General features: G+C 35.8%; 1 protein-coding gene across 3 annotated transcripts in view; it reads right to left on the bottom strand.

Annotated features, from left to right (window-relative positions):
• Positions 1-7,784, bottom strand: part of CDH19 (cadherin 19) — an 86,873-nt gene extending 79,089 nt beyond the window's left edge. For 2 of the 3 annotated variants that reach the window (XM_070049866.1, XM_070049867.1), the window contains exon 1: positions 7,433-7,784. The gene's annotated coding sequence lies outside the window, so the exon portion shown is untranslated. The remainder of the gene's footprint in view (positions 1-7,432) is intronic. The other variant, XM_070049868.1, reaches the window with a different exon arrangement.
• Between the last annotated feature and the right edge of the window lie 13,567 nt (positions 7,785-21,351).

Raw genomic sequence — 21,351 nt, 5'->3', positions numbered from 1 at the left:
TATTTATGGTAGAATATCTTGAGACTCAAGCAACAGTAGGAATTATTTAAATGGCATAAAAATTGCTGGTGAGGTACTACAAAAAATACTCATTTTGTTGCAAAACATTTTCAAAATTCCTTTACAGTTTTTGGTGGAAAAATTTGACACAATGTTTAAGGTACAACTTGGAATGCCCATATCTCATATGGGATTGCTTTAGTTAAAATCCTTTCTCTGCTTCTGATTCCAGTAGCAGGTAATTGTTCAAGAGGTTGGGTCCCTGCCATACTTGTGGAAGACCTGGAATGAGTTCGTGGCCCCTGGTTTCAGTTTGACCCAGCCCCAAACATTTTAGACATTTGAGTACTGAGCCTGCAATGGAAGTTTTTTTCTCACTCTCCTTGGCCTTTAAATAAATAAAAATAAATCATATTTTTTAAAAAAAAATCTATGCACAATTTTTTCATAATACTTTAATTACCCTGATATAAATAAACATATTATTATAGATGCACATTGAAAAAATTATAATTCCATGTAAAATTCAGTGGTCACTGGATGTTCAATCTTTGTCCATGTTTTTAATCTGAAGCACAATGAGTGTTACAAAACTTTCCAGAGATTATTGTGCTATTATGTTTTAGTGTAATTCATTTTAAATGGCTAAATATTATACCTTATACCTCAATCTTTAAAACACACTTACTAGCCTGTATATGAAGAGATTTATTTACTTGGCTTTAAGAATTATAATTATTTATATATAAACTGATTTCAGCATTTTAAAAACTGCAACAACTATAAGTCACATAGAACTTTACTCAACTTCAATATTCAATCAGTGATTTAAATTTACCTACACTGATATATGTACACCTAGGATATTCATTTCACTTGATATAAGTCTACATAGCTCCCAAAAACTGAGGTAGCTCCAGTCATCTTCAACTTACGAACAATGTTCAATAAACAACTTTGTGAGTGTTTCTTTGAATGCATGTTAGCAAGTTTCTCTAGTAAAGATGTCCAGAAATTAAAGTGATGGGTTAAAAGAGAACTTTGATTCCTATTTTCTAGATATATTTTTTTCTTTTTTCAAAATTTTTTATCTAAAGTTAACAAATGTCATGTGTTTTCCAGGTATATTTTTAATAATTTAAAATTATATTGAACTTCAAAGGAATATCAGCAATGTCTGGGAGTTTTTTTTTTCCACCTGTACCTACCTACATGCTGATATAAATATTATGCTTTTCACAAAATAGGAATTAGGAAATTAGCAAATATCAGTTTCAAATTTGTTATGTGTCCTTAACAAGTGACAATGAATACATTTTCATAATTTTTCCATTATAATCTTTTTCATATAATCTTTTTCATATAATCATATGGCATATGATAATAGCAAATTCAAAAGTGTTCTATTTCTTCATCCTGTCACAGTTCCTGTTTGGCATTAGGTTATCATATCTATATAACTGAATTGAGGAACTGTGACAATTTGGATTACTGTCTTGTTTTACGGCACTCATCTGTTAATTGGTCCTAAGTAAAATTTATCTTCACAAGTAGCTAGATCTATTTATTTTTCATGAACAGGCATAATTAAAGTTGCATTACACATAAGAAAACTGTGCCTGAATAAATAAAAACCCTGTCCTTAATCCCATATGCATGTGTGAATTCATGCAGTGTGAAGACAAAAGTGGAGTACATGCAAGTATTCCACTGAACAGCAGTTAAGGGAAATACAATGAACATCCCATACTTCCCTTGATTGTCAGTCAAAACGTAATAAATTATTTTTAACAAACAAATACTTTTCTCACTTAAACAATAACAATAGTAACAAAAAAACTTCAGGACGGTAAACACTTTAAATAAGGTTTGATGAAAAAAGTAGTATTTGAAGACCCCAACAACCCACAAATAAATTATGGAAGTTTGGGAAAAAACAGCAGTTGCCTTATATGTATAGAGTGAGATATTCCATAATCATAGATTGCTTTTAAATAATTCATACTTAATACCTAATGCTAGGGAACAAATTCTATTATCTGAAAATTCAGAATTTTACAACAGAAATAAATAGGTATGAATCAATCAATAGTTATAAGGCCTAAGAAAATCCAAAGATCAGAAGATTGAAATTCTTATTGTGTAGAGCCATGATCATATCCAAGTAGAAATTAGAAGAAACATGAAAGACTTCAAGCAACTTAGAATTTTACATTTATCTACCTATCCACCTACCTATTTATCTTTAGTGGAAAAATACAGACTGTCCATTGAAAAGTCACAATAATATTTAGGGAACTTTTGCAAGCAATTTCTTTAACTTCGTGTTTCCCATATTTAAATGAAGCTCCACTTGGGGAGAGATTGCAAGAGAAAGAAAAAGGGCAAAAGCAAATAGAAAACATCAAATGCGACCAAAATGAAGCAGTAACAATTTTCAGAGGTGATAGAGAACCAAATAAATGAATACAAAGATAAATGCATACAGTCCATTGAGAAATGAGAGAAGATAATCCTCCCATGAAAGCAGCATAGCATGCTCTGCACATGGAACCTTCAGGTAATAGCAAATACAAAACCAAGATACTTTCTTAAAGGTGGAAAACTCTTGGAGGATAATTTTCGGAAATATATCTAAGTAAGAAGACCAAAGAAGTATTCCCAGGGCAGAGAAGATCACAGATTTAGATAATTAATTACAGAGGCACAACACCCAAAACTGGATTCCAAAGAAATGAGGGGAAATGCTGTACAGAATAGATGTCTACTCACTGTCTCCATGGTCTCTCATCTTTCTTCAGCACAGCATTTTCTAGATTTCTTCCTCAATGCAACCAGATCAAGATCCCTTTATTTCTTTAACAATTTTAATGCATATTTTCCTTTCTTTTCTTTTTGAAATTAATATCACAATGTCAATGCACATTGATGCCTTCATCATAACTCTGCTCTGTTTACAAATCCTCCCTTTTCTTTCTTCTTTTAAATATTTATTTTATTTATTTGAAAGATAGGATTACAGAGGGAGAGAAGGTGAGCCAGAGAGGTCTTCCATCTGCAGGCTCACTCTTCAAATGGCCACAAGGGCTGGGTCTTGATTAGGAAGAAGCTTTGTGCCAAGAGCTTCTTCTAGGTATCCCAAATGTGTGCAGGGGCCATCTTTGCTGCTTCCCCAGGTATATTACAGGGAGTAGGATTGGAAGTGGAGCAGCCGAGACTTAAACTGGTGCCCACATGGGATGCCAGTGTTGCCAGGGATGCAGTGATGCAGTGTTGTTGGTGGCTTACTATGCCACAAAGCCAGCCCCAGTCCTCTTTTCTTGACTTCTCAAATCGTTTTTTTCCTCCTTCACCTCAATAATTTCTATCTCAGTTCATTGACTTATTTAATGAAAACTGGGCTTTCCGGCCGGCGCCGTGGCTCACATGGCTAATCCTCCGCCTGAGGCGCCTACATTCCTTATGGGTGCCAGGTTCTAGTCCCGGTTGCTTCTCTTCCAGTCCAATTCTCTGCTATGGCCCAGGAGGGCAGTGGAGGATGGCCCAAGTGCTTGGGTCCCTGCACCCGCATGGGAGACCGGGAGGAAGTACCCAGCTCCTGGCTTCGGACGGCGCAGTGGCAGCAGTGGTGGCCATTTGGGGAGTGAACCAACAGAAGGAAGACCTTTGGCTCTCTCTCTCACTGTCTGTAACTCTACTTGTCTAATAAATAAAAAAATTATAAAAAAGAAAAAAATGGGCTTTCAAGATTTTTTTTTCAAATTTTGTTTTATTCTTTCATTTTGTTCATTTATAAGGGTGTTTTTTTTTTTTTTTTTTTTTTTTTTTTTTTTTTTTTTTGGTCATTCTCCACATAAACTACTCTAGAGTTCATGGCTTCAAAGATGATCCGTAATATCCAAAGCTACAGAATCATACTCCACAAAGCATTTCAAATATCAAATTTAAATCATTATCTTTAAACCTCTGTTCCACTTTATTTCTGTGAACAATACGATCTAACCAACTCTATAAAAAAAAGTCCTTGCATCAAATAGATATCTCTACTCACACATTCACTGCAGCATTACTAACAGCAGTAGAGAGATAGAAGCAGTCTACGTGTCCCTCACAAGCAGGAAGCTTGATTGCAAGTGGAATAGCCAAGTCTTGAACTGGCATTCTGATGTGGGATGTGTATCTTTTAAGTGGTGGTATGCCAAAATTGCTCTCGCTTTAATATACTATCTTGTGAAGTTACAGAGCCCATGTGTGATATAGATTCTTGGAATTAAACAACAGGTACAGTTTGGATGCTTTGATGCTGTATGTTGATCAGCTACTGTAGAAAATAGCATTTCCCATTTGATTTGAAATGTCCAAGTAGGGTTTCTGCATATTATGTACTTTGCTTTAATCTAAAGATTAACTTTGAAGATTCTGAATGTGATTGTTGCGTAATTAATGTGACAGTTTATGACTAAAATTTTGATTCTTTTCTAAAGCCAAAGCATTGTGTAAAGTGAAACAATGAATCTCTTAATAATACCAGAATCTTCAAGAAGGCATGCATCATTTGAAACAAATTTGAATTGTAATGAGGTTAGAAAAACAGCTTTTAGAGCATCTAGCTGGAGTCTCTCAATTCAATGGTAGTAAGAGTATGTAAGTAACTGAGAGAGAGAGAGAGAAAGTGATGGAGAAAGAGAGAGAGGAGAGAGAAAGAATGCTCCATCAAGCAGTTCGCTCAATTGCCTGCAACAGCCAGGCCCACTGAAGCCTGGAGCCAAGAACTCAGTATGTTTCCTATGCGGGTGCCAGGGACTTGGGTATTTCAGTCATCACTCTCTGCTGTTGCCAGGGTAAACATTAGCAGGAAGCTTGTATGCAGGACCATGCACTCTGCTATGGGACACGGGTGTCTTCACCAACGTCTTAAATGCTGTATCAAATGCCCTCCCCTTGTTTTGGTTTTAACCTGTGAATCACCTTTCTCATCACATTGGCACAAGTAATTCATCTTCAAATCATGGAGTTGTCTTCAACACTGACAGAAAATTTCAAAAGGTTATGATTCAATTCCATACCTATTACTACTCATTTTGTAATGAAAAGAGAAAATACAGGTATTAGGAAACCATGGATATTAAAGAAAATCATCTGACGAGAAAATATAAAAATTCCATTTTTCCCTTATTTACCAGCACTATTTTCAAACATTAGGTCAGTAGCAATAAATCTGAACAAAAAGAAGGCATCTCAGAAGGTCAATATGTCCTTCTAAACAGGGTAACACATATATCCATATCACATTACAACTCAATAACAATTCCCTACAACGATTTAAACAATTCCCTATAACACCTTAATCATAATGTGACAGGGAACGAATCCATGGTTACAATGAGTGACAGGAAAACAGTGTGTATTCAAATTACTTACAACAAAACTATGAGAAATTTATGGAAAATGGGTCTGATTTCTCAATGAATGAAATTGACATTTTGAGACTTGATGCTGTTTATTGCCCTTGTCTACACTCCTTGTTGAATTCTTTATTTGGTGGAAGGCTAAGCTTGCAATTATAAAATAAACTGATTATGTCATTGCAAACATTTTAGAAAACTAAGAAGAAAAGAAGGAGGGAGTGTAGAAGTGTGGGCAGGAAAGAGAGCAGGGTGGGAAGTATTATACTATTAAATCTGTATATATAAAATAAAGAAAATTCATTAACCTTATATAAGTAAACATTAATAAAATTGAATTCATGAAAGACATTTGTATACATTGTGGAAACATGTCTTACATCTATTATAATTTAATAAAATTATTTTGGAAGCAGAACACAAATATTTCCTGGGGATAAGTACTTTGGAAAGATTCCAAAGTGGCAAATATAACAGAACAAAAGTATTAGTTGGTAAAAAATGCTTTAAGAAAAATCAGGGGCATGAAGTTGTGGGTACATTTGTGTGCACACATAAGTGTTTCAGTAAAGCATAAATAAAGCAAAGACATTACTAAAATATGACACTGTAATATACAGTTATAATTTATAAAGTGATCTTATATAGTTTATTAGTTTTTATATAGCTTGAAGTTGAAAATAAACACATGTGTAGAAAAAGAAGTCAATTGATTTGTATTGTACATGAACAGGCTATTTAAAAATTATGAATAATCCTTGAATTGTAAGTTTCAAATGTTTATTGTTTTAGAAAAAACTTAAATTATTATTATACAAATAAATAGAAATGTTCATGTCACTTTGAAAATAACCATTTTCAAATAGAAAATATGGTAAGCATCTATATTTGTGATATGTAAAATACTTGAAATATTTAGAATTTGAGGTAAAATTATATAATGCATATAGTTTTTTTATATTGTACATATCAAACAATAAATAGAAAAGTTATTAAATTTCTAATGTTAATTCTAAGTGCTTTATCAACAAGTGCATTGTTTCAAATATGTATAGAGCTAAAGTATAAATTTGCATTATCTAAAAACAAGCATTTGCATTCTATTTAGATATTTTTGTTGCTGAATACTTCATTTTTTAAATATTCTACTTATACATTTATAAATTCATTTTGGAAACTTACTTTGAAATATTAATAAAATCTAGAAAACCACAGAAATTAATGGCACCAAAGGTGAAATTAAATAGTATTTAATGCCTTTTACATTTTTTTATTTTCTTAATTTTACATTTATACCCTTCATATTTAATGAATGAGCCTTTACATTATGTACAATGGGTATAATAATCACATAGCTAACTGTACATATGCAGATACACACATTAGGAAATATTTTTAATTATAATAATACCCAATATTTTGCTTTTGATAGAATTTTATCGCATTTTAATGGTTTAAATTTTGTTCTTTAAGAATTCTTAACTATTAGTAGAAAGTTTGATAGACAAAAAACATGATAAATAATAAGCAGCAAACTATTTGCTAACTTAAGTACTGTGCTATTCAGGCATGTGGAAAGTTTCATTCAGAATAACATTTACTAAAAAATGTTACCATTAAACTAAAAATATTTATTTCCTAAATAAATACTGTCTGGAAACTCTGGAAGACAAATTCACTCTTCATAGAGGCTGTTGGTAGAGAGGAAAATACATGATAGATACAAAATAAAGTCCTGGAGAAAGAAAAAGCTACTGAGCCCTACTACCCTTCACTATACTTAAGATCTGGGTTTCTGAGGATGCATTCAGGTTTTGCCACTCAATCTAAGATGCAGAGAAAGATGGTCCCTGCATAGTCTTGCTTTGGGAGAGTCAGCACACCATGAGTTCAAAATATTTAGAAAGTTTTTTTTTTTTTTTGGATGAAGTGCAGACTCGCAAGTTTTCCAAGTACTTTTTGGTCCAATCTATTCATTAAAACAGGATTTATATAAATCAGAATAAGCCTGACTGTCACAGACTTACCTGGGTAGCTTCAAGTCGTAGGATTTCTGAAGATTCTGAAGTTCAAACTTTGTGTGAGATGCAAGAGGAGTTGTAGGAAAGAGCTTTCTTATATCCTCACAGGCTCCTCAGCAAACTTTCCATGCACCACATTGCTCTGAGTTGCAGACACTTGTGCCTTTAGTACCACAACACTGTCAGTATGTCACTGCTTACTGACTGCTATTTTAGGTTCTCTGAGTAGAGCCGTGAACACTGAGCCTTTTGTGCAAAATATCATAAGGGCACTCTGATACTCGCTCATTGTCCAGAATTAAAATGCAGACAGCTAAGCAAGTAGCATGAACTGATTATCTTTTTCTTTTCTTTTTCCTAACAACAAGCAAAAAGAAAATAAAGTACTTATTGGCTTGAGGTGACAAGGAGGGAATTCAACTTATGTAAGAGAATTCACAAGTGGAAAGGACATGCCCTCTGCTTGGGGATTAGCTGATGAGACAAATGATCACTTCAAAGCAGGCACAAAAGTTACTAAAAAGAGGAAAGATTTTCCAATGTGTATCCATGCCTTCTGGCTGTTTCTTAATTCAGTCATTTCTAGATTGGAATCAAGTAAAATACATAATGGTGGGGCAGTGTCTAAATCGCAATACATCATTTTTTTCATTTCCTTGGTTTAGATTTTCTTAAAATAGTTATTTTACTTGTATTTAAAATTAGATTTTCTTGTAAAATGATTATTGTTATTTATTATGAAACATAAATTCATTCTTCATGCTTTTTACTCAAGTTGTTTTCATGTAAAAGCTGTTTTTGAACCAAATCAGAGATAGATTGAGAAGCTGGATAGTGTTTTAAACTAGGTTAGTGCCTATAGAACAATATTTTAAGTTTCCAGTATGCAATTGCTATTAGGAGACAGCCTTGATTTTCAGAAATATATAAGAGTTATTCAAAGCTGAAATTATTAATACATTTACATTTTTTATCACGACAGGGGAATGATTATAGGAACTTCCTATGGCATAGAACATATGCTAGGCCAAAAGCAATTTTCAGGAAATTCAAAAATATCAACATCAAACCATGCATCTTCTTTGACCACAATGGAATGAAACTGTAAATCAACAACTCAAGAATCTCTAGATCATATGCAAACACATGGAGAGTGAACAACATGCTCCTGAATGAACAGTGAGTGGGCGTAGAAGAAATCAAAAACTTTCTGGAAACAAATGAAGATGACAATACATCTTATGAAAACTTATGGGATACAGCGAAAGCAGAATTAAGAGAGAAGTTTATAGCAATCAGTACCTACATGAAGAAATTGAAAAGGTACCAAATAAGTGAGCTATCAACGTATCTCAAGGACCTAGAAAAACAACAACAAACAGAACCCCAAATTAGTAGGAGGAATGAAATAATAAAAATTAGAAAAGAAATAAACAAAATTGAAGCAAAAAAAAATACAAAAGTTCAGTGAAATGAAGAGCTGGTTTTTTGAAAAAATAAATTGATACACCATTGGCCCAACTAACCAAAAAAAAAAAAAAAAAAAAGATGTAGAGGAGCCAAACCAATAAAATCAAAGATGAAAAAGGAGATGTAGCAACAGATACCACAGAAATAAAAAGAATCAACAGGAATTACTAGAAAGAGCCGTATGAAAAAACCAAGAAACCTAGAAAAAATGGATAGATTTCAATATACATACAATCTACCAAAGTTGAGTCATGAAGACATAGAAAACCTAAGCAAACCAATAACCAAGACAGAAATTGAATCGGTTATAAAGAACCTCCCCATATAAAAAAAAAAAAAAAAAAAAAAAAAAAAAAAGCACAGAACCGGATGACTTCAGTGTTAAATTCTACCAGACATTTAAAGAAGAAATAACTCCAATTCTTCTCAAGTTATTCAAAAGAGTTGAAAGGAATGGAATCATCCCAAACTCCTTCTTATAAAGCCAGCATTGCCTTAATTCCTAAGCCAGAAGAAGATACAACAGAGAAAGAAAACTATAGACCAATATCCCTGTGAACACAGATGTTAAAATCCTCAACAAAAACTTAGCTAATGGAATTAAACAACACATCAGAAAGATCATTCACACAGACCAAATGGGATTTTTCCCTGGTATGTAGGGATAGTTCGACATTTGCAAATTAATTAATATGCTGTATCATATTAACAAACTGAAGAACAAAAATCATATGATTATCTCAACAGATGCAGAGAAAGCATTTGATTAAATATAACAGCCTTCCATGCGGTAAACAGTAAGCAATTTGGGTGTAGAAGGAACATTCCTCAACACAGTCAAGGCAATTTATGAAAAACCCATGGCCAGAATCCTACTGAATGGGGAAAGGTTGGAAGCATTCCCCTTAAAATCCAGAACCAAACAAGGATCACTAGCCATCAGGGAAATGCAAATCAAAACCTTGGAGATGTTTCACCTCACTCCAGGTAGAATGGCTCTCATACAGAAATCAACAAACTATAAATGCTGGTGAGGATGTGGGGAAAAAGGTGCTATCCATTGATGGGAATGTAAACTGGTACAGCCACTGTGGACAACAGTATGGAGATACCTCAGATCTGAATAGAGACCTATCATGTGATCCACCCATCCTATTCCTGGGAATTCACAGAAACCAAAAGAAATCATCAAATGAAAGTTATCGGTAGTTTCATGTTCACTGAGCGCGATTCATAATAATTGAGGTATGGAATAAACCCAGATGCCCATCAACTGTTGACTGGATAAAGAAATTATGGTATATATATATATATATATATATATATATATATACACACACACACACACACACACACACACTATGAAGTATTTATCAGAGGGAAAAATAAAGAAATCCTGCAACTAGATGCAACTGGAAACAATTATACTTAGTGAAATAAGCCAGACCCCAAAAGAGAGTTGTTATATTTTTATTTCCTGATCTAAGGTAACCAATAGAGTACCTGAAATGTAATGTATTGGAGAGAAATAGGCATTTTGAGATTCCTTCATTGTTTACAACCCTTGTCTCTTCCATTGAAGAACAGTGTGTTTTTTTTTTTCCTTTTCTTTTTGGTTCATACTAGTTGTTGAACCATTTTACTTTGTGTAGGGTTAACTGTACGATCACTAAGTAAGCTGAATATAGATTTATAAATATTAATAGTGGGAATATGAAAGAGAGGAGGAGGAAGGGTTGAAGTTTGGGTGGGAGGGAGGGTTGAGGGAGTGCTACTATGTTCCTAAATCTATATACATGAAATACATGAAACTTGAAATCTTAAATAAAATCGAAAAAGAAAGCCACCTTAAAAATCTAATGGCTAATGACAACTGGAAAGATTATGTGCTGGCTGACTTACATTTCCATCATTTTGAATTCATATTATTAGTTATCATTTGACAAATAAGTGTTTGATACCTCTGCAACATGCAGCAAAACAAAGCAAAGCAAAAAATCTTTGACCATTAGCTTCTTGCATAGAAGCAATGCTTACAAAATTTATTCATTCAACATCCTGTTATCTTAACTTTTCCTGGGAAGGTACAGTCTATTTAATAGTATCCATAATTAACTTATATATGTTTTTTTTTATTTTTTTAAGATTTATTAATCGAGCCGGCGCCGTGGCTCAATAGGCTAATCCTCCACCTTGCGGCGCCGGCACACCGGGTTCTAGTCCCGGTTGGGGCGCCGGATTCTGTCCCGGTTGCCCCTTTTCCAGGCCAGCTCTCTGCTGTGGCCAGGGAGTGCAGTGGAGGATGGCCCAAGTCCTTGGGCCCTGCACCCCATGGGAGACCAGGAAAAGCACCTGGCTCCTGGCTCCTGCCAGGATCAGCGCGGTGCGCCGGCTGCAGCGGCGGCCATTGGAGGGTGAACCAACGGCAAAGGAAGACCTTTCTCTCTCTGTCTCTCTCTCTCACTGTCCACTCTGCCTGTCAAAAAAAAAAAAAGATTTATTAATCTATTTGAAAGGCAGAATTACAGAGAGGCAGAGCGAGAGAGAGAAAGAGAGAGAGAGGTCTTCCATCCCCTGGTTCACTCCCAAGATGGCCACAAAGGCCAGAACTGCTCAGATCCAAAGCCAGGAGCCAGGAGCCTCCTCCAGGTCTCCCATGCGGAAGAAGGGGCACAAGGACCTAGGCCATGCTGCACTCCTCTCCCAGGCTATGGCAGAGAGCTTGATAAGAAGTGAAGCGACCAGGACTCAAACTGGTGTGCGTATGGGATGCAGGTACTACAGGCCTTACCCACTACCCATAGCGTCTGCCCCTACATAAGTTTTAAGTAGGTATACATTTTAGTTGTCATGGCAACCCAAAACATATATATTACATATATGCATAAAACATTTTAATCATTTTTAAAAGATTTAGTTACTTATTTGAAAAGCAGAGTTACAGAGAGAGAGAGAGAGAGAGAGAGAGAGAATCTTCCACCTGCTGGCTCACTCCTCAGAAGGCCGCAACAGAGACAGAGAGAGCTTCCCTCCTCTGGTTCACTTCCCAAATGACTGCAACATTGGGGCCGGGCCAGTCCAAAGCCAGGAGCTGCTTCTGGGTCTCTAACGGGGTACAGGGGCCCACCTACCTGTGCATTTCCCGCTTCTTTCCAGGCACATTAGCTGAAAGCTGGATCAGAAGTGGAAAACCTGGGAAGCAAACAGGTACCCATATCAGATGCCAGTGCCACAGCTGGTGGGGTTGGGAGTAAACAATTTTCACCCAAAACCCCAGATACTTCCATTTCTGTATCATTCACTAAAATCAGTGTTTGTCCATCATTAAATTACTGCTGAACTTGAGAATAAGAACTTTGTGATGAAGAAGCACATTTTCTAAAATCAGAGTGGGGTAGCTGAATCTAGTTGTTAAGTGATGTGCTCTCTATAGAAGTTACGTAAAACAGCCTTTCCATGAGCTGAAGGTAATAATTCGCTCTACAAGGATGCCCTTTAGATGTCATCCCTTTCTAGTTGGCAAGCTTGTTTCACTTTCTGCTGTGTGTTTAACACGCATGTGTCACACTGATAAATGGAAAAATAAATAAAGTGCATAATGACAGAAAACCGACAAACACCAGCAAATGCACTTACTTCAAACAACAGTAAAAATACCTCAAAATTTTGATCGAAGTGAAGAAACTCTGCTTTTAATATTAAACATTTTATAAGGTCTTAGAAGATTATCCCATATATTCTAGTTACAGAACTTATTTGTCTAATATAATTAAACATTACCTAGTCATATATGTATATTTACACATACACATATTTTATTATTTTTCTTTGCTTTTCCTGTTTTATTGTTGTTGTATTTTATGAGAACATCTTGTTCTTACTACATCCATCTTATTGTACCCAAGTAGTAACTTTGTTTTATTAAACAGAAACAAATTTCCATGACATAAAAAATCCATTGTAGTAACTGGCAATGAATAAATGCCTGGAAAACAAAAAAAATACTAATTTTATAAAAAACGTACTTTAGTAACCATCAGTACAAAAACAGTGTAAAATATGAAATTCAGCTAGAAATAAATAGAAAAATGTGACCCTCAATCCCTGGATGCAGTCCCAGAATTCATTAGGAACACTCCCACCTCGACACAAATCATTTTAAGATTCTCTAATAGTGTTTGCATTGTGAGTCACCAGGAAAATATAAATCTTTAACTCCTGAAGGAGTTTCCATTGTTTATAAATAATTGGTTACTTAGGAAATTTAGAGTTCATACATATCAGCATTTAAGAAGTAGTCTCTCTGAAATTATTTAAAATTGCAATATTGTGAAAGTGTCTAGCATCTATCTATCTTTATGGAAGATACTATTTTAGAGGTTGTTATGATACAAAGGAAAAAAAAAAACTCAAACCAATCTCTTGTAGTCAGGCAACTTTCCACATTTTAATGGAAGATGGCCTGAGCTCCTGGGCCCCTGCACCCACGTGGGAGACCGAGAGGCTTTAGGATCCTGGCTTCAGATCAGCTCAGCTCTGGCCATTGCAGCCATTTAGGGAATGAACCAGCAGCTGAACGCCTCTCTCTCTCTCTCTCTCTCTCTCTCTCTGTAACTCTGCCTTTCAAATAAATAAATAAATCTTAAAAAAAAATACATTGCCAAACCATAAAATGTTAGCTATTTAAGACTACATTTTATTCTTATTAACACATTATTGTGAAATTGAGTCCATGTTGAGCTCATTTTTTAGTGTGAGGTTATGGGTTAATGTCAGTCTCAATGCCATTTACTGAAAAGACAATTGTTTTCTGTTTTTTGTTGATTTTTAAATGAATTTATTAATACATCAGGTTCTTCAGGTCACATCACGTGCATGATAATTACTACAACAAAATTCCGAACAATTCTGCCTTCCTCCCTCTCTCCCTCCCTCCCTTTCTTCCTTCCATCTTTCCTTCCTTTCTTCCATCCATCTTTCTCTCTTTCTCTCTCTTGCTCTCACTCTCTCTCCATGTCCCCCTTCCTTCTTTTCTTTTTTAGTTTTAGAGCTTACATATTTTTAATTTACATTATAGTTAAAGGCTTACTTCTCCACTAAATAGTGAGTTAGACAAGTAAAATGTGAAAAGACCCTAGTTCACCAGGAATATTAGTAAAAGCTCTAAACATTTATCAAGTGAGAAAATGAGCATTTCACAAACACACAATGAATTTGAAAATAAACACAGATCGTTAAAACTAAAGTAGCATGTCAGTCTTAATCACTGGTTTCACAAATATATTTTTAAAGTTTGAGAAAAAGACATTTGTAGCAATACTGATACAAACAGGAATGTTCTCCCTAATATGTGGGAGTTAAAATTAAAAAAAAAAAATTTCAAAAGCTAGTGTTTCCTCTTTACTCCTTGTCATCTTTGTTCAAAGTTACTGGACTGTACATGTGTAGATTCACTTCTGGGCTTTCTATTTTGTTCCATTGGTCTGAGTTTGATTTGTTTGCAGCATGTTATTTTGACTATGATAGTTTTAAAGTAGATTTTGAAATCAGGTAGTTTCATACTTCCAGTATTCTTCATTTTGCTCAAGATTACACTAGTCATTAGGGGACTATTGTAGTTATACAGAGATTTTAGAATTTTTTCTGTTTCTATCAAAAATGTTGGAATTTTAACAGAAATTTGAATCTATAGATTGCTTTGAGTAATGTCAACAATCTTGTCATATTAATTCTTCCGAACATCTGTGACATACTATTGTCCATTGAATATATGTGAAATGTATAGCATAACTAAGCATTAGAGAACTATAACTTAAAAACATAACTGTTATTATTGAAAATATAATGATTGCTTGTGAGGATATGGAGGCAAGGAAACTCTTGCATCTGTTGGTGAAAATGCAAATTAACAGTTATTATGTAAAATACTATGTACATTTACCTCAAAAAAACAAAAATAGAACTACAATATGATCTATCAAACTCTATAAAAAATGAAATACTTGCATCAGATAGACATTTCTACTCCCACATTCACTGCAACATTATGAACAGTAGTAAAGATACAAACACCTAGAAAGATCGAAGTGACCAGTAATCCTATTATGCCAGACCATCAGGATGCATATGCAGAGGTTATTTGACTCTTGTTTGATAGGCATTTACATTCCGCTTAAACATTTTTAAAAGAGGTCTGTTATCATGTAGCCAAAATTCCTTCTCAACATTTAGTGACTCTTACAGTCTTCTTTCCTTACTTTCCACGAAATACCGAGTCAGAGCTATCTGAACCTGTGTGCTCGAATTGCAATTACTAACACTTTAAATAAACTTTTTTTTTGCCATTTTTGATTTTAAATAGGTCATTATATCATTCCCCAAAAGATTGTGATCTAAAATAGGGTTAATTCTTATTTCTTCACTCTCATTTTTTAACAAATGTACAAAGATATGTATTCACAGTGATAGCGTCATCCAGAACCAATATACAGTCCTAAAATTTCTACCCTTCAATTATTCAGCTTCCCTTTCCCTTAATCCCTGGCAACCACGGATATTTTGCATCTCCATAGTTTTGGATTTACCAGAATGTCACAGTTGGAATGATTCAGTATGCAGGCTCTTCAGATACACTCCATTCATTTCTACATAGGCATTTTAAAGCTTTCTCCATGTGTTTTAAAGGTTTATAGTTGATTTTTAGTGCAGCATAATACTCCACTTTCTGGATATATCACAGTTTATATGTCTATTCACCTGTAGAAAGACATCTTGTCTATTTCCAACTTTTGACATAGGCAGTAAAAGGCTAGACACTAATTTTCAACTCCTTTGGATAAATTCCAATGAATAATATTGTGGGACTTTTAAGTAACAGTCTGACATTTTTAAGAATCCACTCAACTGCCTTCTAAGGTTCTCAACACTGTTGCATTTCTAAAGAAATTAATGAGTTTCTATTGCTCAACATTGTCACCAGCATTTGTTAACTGTGTTTTTTTATTTTGGTCATTTTGATGGTTGTACAGTGGTATATCATTTGTTTAAATACCCTAGTGATATAATACTAAGCATATTTTCATATGTTTATTTAATGTCTTGGGTGACATGTCTGTTCATGTCTGAGGTCTGTATATTTTTTAGAGATTCATTTATTAATTTGAAAGGCAGAGCCACAGAGAGAGAGAAAAAGAGAGAGAGAACGAGAATCTTCCATCTGCTGGTTCACTCCCCAAATGGCCACAATGGCCAGAGCTCTGCCAATCTGAAGCCAGTAGTGAGGAGCTTCTTGCAGGTCTCCCACGTGGGTGCAGGGGCCCAAGGACTTGAACCATCTTCTACTGCTTTCCCAGGCCATAGCCGAGAGTTGGATCAGAAGTTGAGCAGCCAGGCCTCAAAGTGGCACCCATAGTGGGTGCTAGCACTGCAGGCGGCAGCTTTACCTGCTATGCCACAGTGCCGGCCCCCTACGATCCATATTTTTAATGGAGATTTTACTATCTAATCTTTAAGTATTTTCATCCTTATTCTTCAACAGCACTTTGAGCTGTTAATAAGTATTTTTACAAAAATCAACTTAGTATCCAAAAGGAAGTATTCTCTTGTAAGTTTAGGATAGATTTCATTTGCTCTATGTAGAGTTCATATTTTCAATAGCAAGAAAATGGATATGATACTTTCTTTCGCATGCACATTAATAATATATTTGGGTTGTGGAATAATCATAACAATAATGATACCAAGTACATGTACATATATATTTACACCTGAAACTTGTGGGGAGCAACTCGGACTAGACTAAGTTACTGGAATTAAGACTTATTCTATGCATCTGCTTTCCCACAATATGGCGCTGGGAGAGGAGTAAACAGCTTCTACACAGCTGCCTTTCACCAACTTGACAAGCTGCAGGAGCTGCTCCTGATTGGAGGAGAGCAGCGTGCTCGGCGTGTGGGTAGCAGAGTTGGGATTGGTGGAAGAGGACTATAAAGGAGGAGAGAGACAACATGCACCAGGAACATCTAAGAGGAACACCTGAGGAACATCTGAGCAGCCCCCGAGAGAGCCGGCCGGCGGTGTGCCATTCCCCCGCGGAAGTGGGGAAAGTGGCAGGGGGAGTCGCCCTTCCACGGAGGTGGAGGGGTCGGCAGCCAACCCGGGAAGAACCAGCAGCAAACCCGGGAAGGGCCGAGCAGACAAAAGAACAGTGCAGGGTTCTGTGTCGTTCCTCCGCGAAGAGGGGGAGCGACATAATGGTGCCATGACTCGGATATGAAGCCTAGGAGACAAAACTGTTGCTTTTAACACAGTATGCCACTAATTCAGCTGTGGTTGGAGCTTAACCACTAGTTTCAATGTCTTAGGTGGTGCATTGACCATCTCTGGGCCCTGTTACATTAATATTCGGTGATTAGAGTGCTCCAGAATGTGTACTACCACAGATCTGCCAGTGATATGTGATCCTATTCCAGTTCCACTCATGAACATAAGCATCAAAATATGTGTTGTTTTTAATTGTTATTTATTTATTGTCATTCATTTGAATGGAAGGGGGCAAGAGAAAGAGAGAGAGAGAGAAGAGGAGAGAGAGAAGTCTTCCATCCTACTACAGAACTCACTCCTCCTAGGAAAGTCTGTCCTTAACTAAGCCCATATTTGCCATTATTTGATAATATGAACCCATGTTACCTCAAATATGACATAAGAATATGAATACTAAGTCTTATCCAATCAGCAGCTGCCTTTGGTCATCTTTCTAAGTCACTTTTTAAACAATTCCTTAGATTTTAATGTAAAATGTAAAAAAGAAGAAAGCATAAAACTTTGCAATATGACAATAGAAGATTAGTATTTATAATGTGTTTCTCTACCCAAGCATGCTTCCCCTGAACTGATTTGTTCTTCTGAAAATGTATATGTTTGGCCTTATATTTGTTTTGGAGATTTATTAAGGACATATGGAGGAAATATATGTTTACTTTATCCCAAGTTGTATCTTAAACTTCTTTCATGATTTACAGTTAATAGAGTTTGGCAAGACATAAAAGAAACAAGCAAAAATCAATTAAATATTTTCTTTTTTTTATTTTATTATTTTTGACAGGCAGAGTGGACAGTGAGAGAGAGAGACAGAGAGAAAGGTCTTCCTTTTTGCCGTTGGTTCACCCTCCAATGGCCGCCGCGGCCTGCGTGCTGCGGCCTTCGCACCGCGCTTATCTGATGGCAGGAGCCAGGTGCTTATAGCCTTGGCCTATATCCTTTCTAAACTATCTTCTTTTTGCTTTTTATTTGATGGATTCTATTTAGTGGAACATGAAGCCTACTAAATATATAAAAAGTTACCTCAAAAATAAATAAAAGAGAATATAGATTATTTGAACTTGGTTGCAGGGCCCAAGTTCTTGGGCCATCCTCCACTGCACTCCCGGGCCACAGCAGAGAGCTGGCCTGGAAGAGGGGCAATCGGGACAGAATCCAGTGCCCTGACCGGGACTAGAACCCAGTGTGCCGGCGCCGCAAGGTAGAGGATTAGCCTATTGAGCTGCGGTGCCGGCCCAAATATTTTCTTGTAAAGCACAAGACAGACTCTTACAAATATGTTCACTTCTGCAGACTTGGTTTTCTTAGTAGAGGTGACTCTGCCTTTTAGATTTGCATTGAGATCCTTTCCAGTTGAGATAATAATGAAATTTGCATGGAAGACACCAGAAGATTAATTTTAGGATACTCCATAGAAGCAAATTAACTGCTTCCATCTATCCTGATCTGTAGGAAAATGTTACAGTTTTTCGAGCTTACTAAAGTACAGTTGTGACATTCAGGAAAAAGTTATTTAATTAAATTTCAGCAGTCAGTCAATAATAGATTAATTCAATGTAAAGAAAACTGATATGACATACTTTAGTTTGTACTTGCAGCATAAATATTTTTGTATTTACATCGTATTTCACAATTACTCTGGTTTTTCTATCAATGGTCACATCTTCCATGTCTACAGTCTTATTAAGTGATTTCTTATTAATATTGTTTTTTCTCTGAGAATTGTGAATTTTCTGCTTGAACACTTTCTTCTTGGTTGTAACTCCATATGACCAAATAATACCATGTTCCAAAAGCTTTGGTAGAACAAGCCAGCATTGTCACACATTAGATCCAACCACCACTTGAGATACCAGCATCCCGTATCAGAGTGCTGGTTCAAGGCCTGGCTGCTGTGAGTCTGATCCGGTTTTCTGTTAATGTGCCTAGAAATGCAGCACAAGATGGCTACCTATCTAGGCCCTTACCACTGATGTGGGAGACCAGGATGATGGCTTTGGCCTGGCTCATCCATGATTGTTTCCGGGGGTGAAACCACCAGTGGAGGATCTCCCTCTGCTTCGCCCTCACCTTCCCCTTCCTTCTTGCTCTCTTCCAATGCTTTTCCATCCTCCCTCAGCTTCTCCCTATTGTTTTGTTTCTCTGATTTAAAGTAAAATAATCTATATTCTCTTGCACTTATTTTTGAGGTAACTTTTTATATATTTAGTAGGCTTCATGTTCCACTAAATAGAATCCATCAAATAAAAAGCAAAAAGAAGATAGTTTGGAAAGGATATAGGCAAAGGCTATAATCAAATGAAAACATGCTTAACTTCATTCATATAAATTTCTAGACAGTTTTTAAAATTTATGAAAAATTCATGAGAAACTGCATTTATTTTTAATTTAAAAAAAAAACTTTTTAAGATTGATTTTTTTATCTGAAAGAGTGATAAAGAGGCAGAGGCAGAGAGAGTGAGAGGTCTTCCCTTCACTGATTCAATCCCCAGATGGCCACAAAGGCCACATCTGAGCTAATCTGAAGCCAGGAACCAGGAGCTTCTGGGTCTTCCACGTGGGTGCAGAGGCCCAAAAACTTGGGCCATGTTTCACTGCTTTCCCAGGCACACTATCAGGGAGCTGGATTGGAAGTGGAGCAGCCAGGACTCAAAGGGCGCCCGTGTGGGATGCAGGCACTGCAATACAGTGACTTTACCCACTACACCACAGGGCTCTCTTAGTTACTCAAACCCTCCCAGGATCTCCCCACATGACAACTTTACAAATGCTGTTCTTCCTGCCTTGACAACGAAGCCTATTTTTCTGCTAATTGTTTTCCTTCATCTCTCAGTTAGGAGATTGCTAATTTAAGATCCTATTGATGATCCAATTCAAATTAAGACTCTCCTATGAGTATTTTCAAGGTGATCTTCACTCTCCATTTGTACAAGTTCTCCTAATAAAAGTTTGATTTAATTTATTTAATATGTTTATTCTTCTTAACAAGATTTGAGACTTTATAAAGGCAGGCATCTTCTGGTCCACTCACCAGTATATCCCTGAATCCTCAAAAAAAAAAAAAAAAAGTTCTAACAAATAGAAGTTATTTTATAATTTTATATGTTATTATATAATTTTATTAAGCAAACAAGTTTGTTAAAACTTTAAAAACCCACTACTTAAAATTATTATTAAGCAGTACAGATGGTCTCCTAATTAAAAAAAAAAAAGTGCTTATAGAGCTCTAAAAAATAGCCTACTATACTGAAAAGCTTCTTGAAATTTAAGGAAAAGGAAACCAAAATAATGCCTTAATTTCTTCGCTATAAATGTTTTATGCATGTTTAGAAGTGAACTACCTAAGAATTTTGATCCTCTCAAATCAACATTATTTGCACTATTCAAATCATGGATAGCAATGTGTGAGAGAAGTATGTGTGGTATGTATGTAATGGGAGGAGAGTTAGAGAGAAATCTAACATCAGATGTAGATAAAAATGTAGGAAAACATTAATATACTACTAATTAACAGGAAGATCTAACATGTATATTGATTATTACCTTAATTTCTCAGAGGAACTATATTTATATAAAAAATTTGCTCCATATATATTTATCAGATAGAGTTAGACAGTGAGAGAGAGACAGAGAGAAAGATCTTCCTTCCGTTGGTTCACTCCCCAAATGACTGCTATGGCCGGAACTATGTAGTGCTTCCTCTTGGTCTCCCATGCTGGTGCAGGGGCCCAAGCTCCTGGGCCATCCTCCACTGCCTTCCCGGGCCGCAACAGAGAGCTGGACCAGAAGAGAAGCAACCAGGACTAGAAGCCGTCCCTCATATGGGATGCCAGCACCACAGGTGGAGGATTAACCAAGTGAGCCACGCAGCCGGCCCCATCAATGTATCTCTTAACTCCACTTTTCCACTTTTGGAAGTACCCTTGTGTTCTTCTTGCAACACACTTCTTTATTATCCTGCTACCTGCACCATCCCACTGAGCTTTTTTCCTAGAAGATTTTCATACTGAGAATAACATTTCATTGAAGATATCTTTAAATACTTTAAGTACTTATTACTCTTGAATTTCTATGTTCAACTGGGTCTCACAAATTGTATAGCTCATCCCGAGATTACGTTTACCTCAATTCTGATG

The sequence above is a fragment of the Oryctolagus cuniculus genome, chromosome 10 (assembly GCF_964237555.1).
Source record: "Oryctolagus cuniculus chromosome 10, mOryCun1.1, whole genome shotgun sequence".
NCBI lineage: Eukaryota > Metazoa > Chordata > Mammalia > Lagomorpha > Leporidae > Oryctolagus > Oryctolagus cuniculus.
This window is presented reverse-complemented; position numbering and strand designations above follow the sequence as displayed.